Below are 8,544 nucleotides of genomic sequence, written 5' to 3' on the forward strand. Positions count from 1 at the left end.
GAATGCACTTTGTTGTAGTTATCCAACAGAGAAAAGAAAATGCACTTGACTTGGAATTAATGTACTGTGTGCATTCAAAAGTGCTGAATAAATGTTTTATGGACCCATAATAGTGATTATTATTTAAGTTAAGTTTTGCCATAATCATGTCTTTTTCCATAATCAGGTAGCTGAACAACATTGGTAAAAAATGTATACATTATATATATATATATTTCTATTAATCATTTTCGGCCTTTCGGCATTCGGTTTTCGGCCAACTGTTTCCTATTTTCGGTATCGGTTTCGGCCAAGAATTTCCCATTTGGTGCACCCCTAGTGTTTATGTAATATAAATTATTGATACTGATATTATAATTATACTGTTATGTATGTAGATAGTATAAGAAATGTACAGAATATGAAGTTTAATGGTGGAGGTATACACTCGTTGGTTTGGAACAGCACTTAATGTGGCGGGCCCTCTGCGCGAACGCGCAAACGGAGGGGTAGTGTGTAAGGGTAGGGTTTGGGATTGGGCCATAATGACAAGTTCCGCCCGCTGTGAAGCTTTTCTTGTTTTCATAGCAACAACAACTTCCTGTCAACAGCGTAAACTCGCCTTTAAAATAAAAGCATGCCAAATTACACTTAAGACAAACAACTGCAACGAAAGTAACAAAAACAATGCAATATCCTTTTCAATTTCAAAGAACACAAATTGGGGTGTTGTTTTGTGTGGTAGAGGGTCGCTGTCATTGATGCATTTTGCACCCCGGGCCGTTGTTTTTCCGCTGAAGAATACGCTGTGACGTAATAACTATTTTTTACCTTTTTTTTTTTCGAGGGAAGGGGTGGAGGTCAGAGGGCGTAGGTATAAAAGTCACGGCTCGCCACTAGTGTCACACCGGAGTACTTTTCCCGTTTAGTTCCGTTAGTACCCCTTATGTTGCGTTCACACCAAAAAGAGTACTTAGTGCCGGGAACTTTCACCCCCATTTTTAGCACCTGCTTTTTTTTGGTACCAAAAAAGTACATATTTTTTATTGGCTGGGTGAACTGCAAACCACGCCCCGTAAAACTCTGAAAAGTTTTGTGAAGCCGCCATTGTATTTGTGCAGTGGCAAGCCGTCAGGGCCCTCTAGGCCCTCTGTGAGGGCCTAAGATATTCTAAAAAATTATATTTTTAAACAATAAAAATACATATGTTTTTGTTACATTTTTCATTAGTTTTACCAAAATAACTTGATTTAATTGTATTTAAAATAACATTTGCAAAGAAATAAATCCTTCGAATCTGCCTGTTCAGTTTCTGTTGGAATGTGAAGGGTTAAATGCCGTCTCTGCGAGTTACTGTGAAGACGGGAGAGCTTGTTGGTCCCTCTGTACATTCACAGAGGGCCAGCTATAGTAACTCAATGAGAGAGTAATGTCAAAAGACAGGACAATTGACCAATCATATCTTCCCTCTAAATGGGTGGGCTTTATAGTTCCGCCCGCTGTGAAGGTTATATGTGTATAAAGTGGTGCAGTGACGCGTCCTAAAACCCGTAAGTAAGCTGCGCTCGGGTTCCCTCGACAAAAAAGCAATGGGATTTCTCCATAGGATTTTTGAAAATAGCTCGAAAGAAGGTCTGTGGAACGAACCTGTTCGATAAATGCATTTTTTGTTCAGCCGGAAAATATCCACATGTCTACCCTACTTTTATTATTTTCGAATCATAAATCTAATCGATATATTTATGATTGATAGATTTATGATTCGCATAAGTTCGTTCATGATGGCTCACTTCAGTGATAGTGAGGACATTGTTGCGAAATTATTAACCGAGTCATTTTCAAGATTGAGTTACAATGATAAACTGGAGTTGCAAAAGATCAGCTGCATGACCCGCCATCAAGTGCTTCATCCAAAAGGACAGGAGGATGGACTTTGTGTTTAAGTGATTTGATCATCAAAGGTAGGCCTAAGTCATTTTCAATGTGGGCCGCCATGCTGACTTAATTCATTTGTAATTGTTACTTGGCTGTGGGTGCCCTGTCATGATAGGTGTTTAAATAAATGGTGTTGTTTTGTGTGGTAGAGGGCAGAGATGGGGCCTTTCTCACTTCTCTTATTTTTCATTTCCTCGCTCCTCGTTCTCGGTCTCACCGGAAGTTGATTTGTCTGCGCCATCTTGAGTAGCTTCCCAATGGCCTTATTTTTGTAGGAGGACCGAGGAGCGAGGAGCGATGATGGAGGAGCTATAATCGAGGAACCAGCAGACCATCCTCCGATGAAATCCTCAGACATTCGCCCCGCCCCCTTACTGTGTATCGCTCACTGATTGGACGATGCAGTGCATGCACTGATGTGATGCTTCTTGAAATGAGAGCAGTTTCCCAGCGGAGTGAAGAAAATACATGAACCTCACGGGAGTCACTCCTCAGTTTATACCGTCTTTTGTGTCAATTCATGTATCATTTATTTACAAATATGTGATATACCTGAACAACAAAGTGGTAAAAAATCATTTTATTCATTTTTTGGAAACATTTTCATGATCGCTTTTTTTGTTTTACATTTTCATTTATTATCATTTCCATTCAGTCAGTCATTAAGTGCTATTTAAAATGTTAATTTGCTACATATCCAAACAAACAAAAAAAGTGTGCAATCCAATGAATATTAATTTAACTGGGTTTTGATAGATAACATATCTCTTTTTCTTCTCTCAATTATTTTATTTATTTTGTGCACTCAATATCAATCAAACTATTTTCGTTTATACATTTTATGAATGGCGTTTATCTTTTTTGAGAATGAGTTCTTATGTTATTTTTATTTATTTGGGTTAACAGATGATACAAATGTTTTTGTCAGTAAATGTGTACTAACAGAGGCAGGGGTGTGTGCGGAAATAACGGGGACAGAGCTGGCTGCTGTCAGACGATCAGCTGTGCAGCGTCATCACAAACGGACGTCGCTTCACGACGCTTCGGAGGAAAGGACGTCCCATTGCTCTTAAAACCCATTTCCCTGCTTCTCGTGGTTTCCTTGCTTCCCTCCATGCTTCCCTGGTGGGAGGGACTAGTCACACGGAAACAACGCTTGTGAGGGACGCAAGGAATCCATTTAACCGAAGTGAGAAAGGCTCGAGTACTCGAGTCCTGGACTCGAGTGCCGATTTTCGGGACTCGTGACTCGACTCGGACTCGCGCACTGATTGACGCGACTCAGACTTGGATTCGTGAATTCTCGCGCACGATGACTTGGACTCGGACTCGTGAATTCTCGTGTACGTTGACTTGGACTCGGCCTCGGACTCATGAATTTCCCCCCCCCCACGATGACTCGGACTCGACTTGTACATTGACGCTCCGACTTGGACTCGGACTCGAGCAAGATTTCTCTGGAGTCTGATGTCCTCTATCATGGCGTGTGCACTTGTGAGGCGAGTTCACGGACTGGGCCCCGCTATTCCAGTCTAAAGATGTCTAGAGACACACCCTGCATCTGCTGTATGCTTTCACACATTCTGCGCAAAATGCTCCTTATGTGGAAACAATATTGAAGAGAAGGCTCCGTAACACATTACTCTAAGGATCAAGTTCAGACATATAGGCTGTCTTTAACACTATCATCAGAGTAACGTGATCTAATCAATAAATAAAGATTCAGCCGATAACACAAAATTACATGGCTACTTAACATGTAGAATGACGTCATTTTGCATGCTAAGTAGCCATGTGCTTTCAGGGGCTAAATCTTTATCAGTAAACTGATTTAACCGGCAAAAGTTCCTTCAAAATAAGAGTGCCGATCTTATTACTATCAAAATAAAAGTGCAACACGAAAAATGTACCATAGGAAAAATATTGGCATACAAATATAATCACTTCTCAAAAAGGTAACTCATTTTAAATATAGTTAGACATATTAAAGGTAATTTACAATAATAATAGTACTATTAGTAATAAGCTTTATATTTGGATAGCACCTATTACAAGAATTGTAGCCTAACTCGCTTCACAGCAGTTCAATAGACATATTAGTATAACATGACAGGATAAAGCAATGTAGAGGAGCAGCTACATTTCAACACATATATCCACGAAGATTAATACATGAAGACTTGTGACTCGGACTTGGACTTGGACTCGAACACAGGTAATGACACTCCTTGGGTGACTCGGACTTGGACTCTGACTCGACTACGACTCTCCCTTGGTGACTCGGAATTGGACTCGGACTCGAAGAGTGGTGACTCGAGAGTGACTTGGACTCGTGAATTGGTGACTTGACTACAACACTGAGGGTCGCGGTCATTGATGCGTTTTGCACCCCGGGCCGCTGTTTTGATATTCCGCTGAAGTATACACTGTGATGTAATAACTCTTCTTTTTTTTTGAGGGAAGGGGAGTAGTTATAAGACCCCAGCAAATGTTCGATTTTGATTAATGACTGATAAGGAATGATTTATGACCCTTTAAACTGGAAGTCCCACCTCCCAAACCGGAAGTCCCGCCTCCCAAACAGGAAGTCCCGCCCCCAAAACCGGAAGTCCAGCCTCCAACATCCCTTTGAAGTGTCACCTGTCACTCTGAAATCAGACCTTTGACCCCAGGGCCGGCCCAACCCATTAAGCGACATAAGCGGCCGCTTAGGGCCCCGCAGCCACTGAGGGGCCCCCTAGCAAAAAAAAAAAAAAATTTTTAAATTTAATTTTTTTTTTTATCTCAGTACACCGTTGCTCTACTCTAAAGTCGCATCTAAAACGCGATATGATCTAGCTGTGTATATTTTGTTATTTTTGATTGTTATATTCAATCCAGTGTTCGAAATGGGGGGGAGCCAAGGGGGAGCTTGGCTCCCCCGAAGAGGGAGGGAGCTCCCCTGAAGGCCGACTTTGAGATAAATAGGGGGAGCTGCATATTTGTGTCACACAGATTAGAAATGTTGAGTTTCTGTAAATAAAAGTTCTTGAAATAAATAATAGTCATTGTTCATTACAGTTTCTGAATATTTGTTTTATATTTGTGAATATTTCTGGGTGTTGCCATCTGTACGTGGCGGCGCTGCATTCTTTACGCTACTTACGTTGCTATGGTTACGGCGACGATGCCGGCGGCGTATTTGAAATGTTCATAAAAAATATGGCGAAACGAAATCAGCCAAGCCTCGCAGCTTTTGGATTCACAAGCAAAGAAGCGAAGGATTCTAAAAATGACAACGTGAACGGAACAACTTTTAGCTAGCCGGCTGTAAGCGGCGTTAGAGCCTGAAGAGGCTTCAACAACGGCCACAGCCGCCGGCGCCACCTGCACTAGCAAACCTGACGATGCCCATGACCTGCCTTTTAACTGGACACAGAAAAGATGGAGTGAGTGGAATGAAAGCAATCCATGGCTTTTCATTCCACTCACTCCATCTTTTCTGATGAATGTGGATATGAGATTTGCAAAGAGGCAAAAAGTATATTGATCTCTCTGCCGCTCGCAGAAAAATCCACCGGAGTGCACCTTTCACAAGAAAGGATTCAGGGAAAAGTCAGCAGTGATTAAAAGAATAACCTGCGGAAAAAGATTTATAATCACCATAAGGCCCAGGCAAACGAAAAAGCGATCGAGATTTCGGAGAGGAGAAAAAAAGATGTCCTACCAAACAAGCTATTGGCGATCAATGTTGACCTAATGCAGGAAACATATAGATCTTTCAGGTCTGCCTATATGATTAGCAATAAAATAAATAAATAGGGCTCCCCCGAAAGCAAATGGGTAATTCGAACACTGATTCAATCTCATTAGCTACAGGCATTTGAAGCTTGTAAAGGGAGGATGACAGCTCTCACTCGCCACTCTGCTGTTCCGCAGCGCCGCTTCCCCTCCCTCCGCTGAAATGATGAATGTAAGGTGTATAGTAATCATAGATAACACGGCAGGGTCCGTTACTGTTTGTTTTCATCTGATTTCAAATAAACAAAGTATGGGCTTTCAGAATATTAAACTTGTTTCGGCAAATTCAGATGATAAATACAACTTTGAAGCTTGTAACGGCATAATTAAAAGCGGAGAACGGAGTAACTTGACGTCACAGCAGGCATAACAACAGCCGGTGTTTCTCGAGTGTTTTCCCACAATACACACAAATGCAAAAATACATACACACACACACACACACACACACACACACACACACACACACACACACACACTCGCGGGCTTCCCCCAGACCAGTAATCCAAACGAAAATATCTTCCCTCCGTACTATTTTGATCATTTGCTCCGCTAATAATCAATCAGATCGATCCAGAGAAGAGGAAACTTTGAAGGCCTTTTTCTCAAAATGATGACTCTGTAACTGTCATTATATAATGTGACATATTTTGCTTAATATTTGGAGTACAAAAACAATCGTCGTGGCGTAGGTGTTACTCTCATCTATCTCAGATAGAAGATATGATTGGAGACGACCAGCCAATCAGAATTGACCTTCTCGAGTTCTCCGATTGGTTGGTTTTGTGGCACATTTGTAACGCTGTGACAACTTGAGCGAGCAGGCAGGCAAAGCTGAGCGCTCAACTGTGGTGCCTTCAGTTTGCATGATGTCTGGCAAAAAAAGGACATACGCCTCTGGTGATCAAAAACGAAAAAATAGAAAACTTAATGAAGAAAAAAGGCAAGACAATAAAGGTATGTAACTTCATATTATGGCTCTGTCTCCTGTCCTGTGTCCCACTAACAATAGTTGGATAACTTGGATTTGGGAGTATTCTAACTTACTTACTACTACTACTTACTTTCTAGCTAACGTTACAGCTAGCTAACTAGCCAAGTTATCATTATTATCTCAGCCTTTCTGTAGAATAATGCGATGCTATTAACGTTACTGATTAATTTACTTTAGAAAAGTTTAGCTCAGGCAGCAAGTCACACTCGTAGCTAATGTTAGCTAGGTATATGTGCTTGTTTCATATTTTGACCAAGTAAACCAATTTCCCCTGGGATTAATAAAGTACTATCTATCTATCTATCTATCTATCTATCTATCTATCTATCTATCTATCTATCTATCTATCTATCTATCTATCTATCTATCTATCTATCTATCTATATATCTATCTATCTATCTATCTATCTATCTATCTATCTATCGAACTATCCAAACATCATTGTGTGGGTTCTAAGTTCATGTAAATGCAAGTATTCATTGGCTGAATATTGAATTAGCTATATAAAGCTAGTATGTTCCATTTGATGTTCCATTTCAAGTCTGTTTCCATAAAGCTTAACTCTGTAACATACTCTCCTCAGGAGCACTTCTGAAGTACTTTGGAAGCCCACAGCAGGTGCCAGCACACACCACAACGTCCACTGAGGACACTGTTGGTGAGTTCAAATGGGCCCAAAGTGAGAGCTTTCTGAATTTGAAATATTAAGTCATTACATTACGAATCGTATATTTCTTTATTCCATAGCAGGTCAATCAACCTCCACCGCTGCTGTTGGTGAATGTGAAACCACAAGGTCAGCTGTTGGCACCAGTGACTCCGATGTCATCCAAGAAACCGCCTCAGACAATGCTGGTAAATGATGTGTTAAGTGTATAGATTAAGCCCATAGAGCTAGCTACAATTGCCATTTGTCGAAGTTCTATTGAGCAAGCTCGCTGTTCATTGCTTATAATAAATATCTGTCATGCATGGGGCAGGAGTTTGATGATACCTGTTTTTAAGGACTGATTCTGGATCAGCACTTTGGAGCTATCTCAAAAGCAGCGCCATAGTGGTGAAAAGACAGCTGATCTAGAGACAGTCCTATAGTCATATATTAAACAATGATATACTTCTTTATTCCATAGCAGTTCCATCAACTTCCATCACTGAAGAAACCACCTCTGACAATGCTGGTAAGTTTAGGCCTACATCAAAGAGACCTTAACTTTGTTTGTCAAGAAAAGCAAAGCACTATATGTCCAATCAATCATGGTATTATTATTATTATTATTATTATTATTATTATTATTATTATTATTATTACTATTGTGTTCAATCATTCAACTGTGTTGTTCATTGCCAGGAACATCAACTTGTAAACATGTCAAGTAACAAAAACTTATTTTTTAAAATTAATTTCCCTATAGGTATTTCTGTACCCATTGAAGTTGAGAGCAGTACCATTACGCCTACTACACCTACCTCTGTAACTTCTACTCCTTTTCTCTCTGGTTCACCAATGGATCCAACTGGGTGGCCATCAGTACTTAACGATCACGTACGTACAGATCTGGTGATTAGGGGGCAAGTACAGGTGGACAGAGATTTTGTATTCCCGAAAACACCAAACAACAGAAGCTTTCATTATCATTACATGTTTAGAACACTTGTAAATGGTGAGAAAGTTAAGCGAAGCTGGTTAATATACTCCAAGAACAATGATTCAGTCTACTGCTTTTGCTGCAAGTTGTTTTCCAAGAAATCATTAAAGCTCATAACAGAGGGACAACAGGACTGGGTGAATATTGGCGCATTACTGAAGCTACACGACAACAGCCCAGATCATGTGAAAAGTGTGTTGACTTGGAAG

The 8,544-nt window shown here is 40.5% G+C and overlaps 1 long non-coding RNA gene across 2 annotated transcripts; it reads left to right on the forward strand.

Annotated features, from left to right (window-relative positions):
- The first annotated feature begins 6,327 nt into the window (after positions 1-6,327).
- LOC307033563 lies at positions 6,328-8,253 on the forward strand. Of its 2 annotated transcripts, XR_013806554.1 has the most exons (4): positions 6,328-7,347; positions 7,437-7,544; positions 7,820-7,867; positions 8,102-8,253. It is a non-coding gene; the product is annotated as an uncharacterized lncRNA (long non-coding RNA). The 2 variants fall into 2 exon arrangements; XR_013806553.1 differs by having other exon boundaries at positions 7,437-7,867.
- Positions 8,254-8,544: the final 291 nt, after the last annotated feature.

Source organism: Notothenia rossii, assembly GCF_949606895.1.
Source record: "Notothenia rossii genome assembly, chromosome: 3".
Classification (NCBI taxonomy): domain Eukaryota; kingdom Metazoa; phylum Chordata; class Actinopteri; order Perciformes; family Nototheniidae; genus Notothenia; species Notothenia rossii.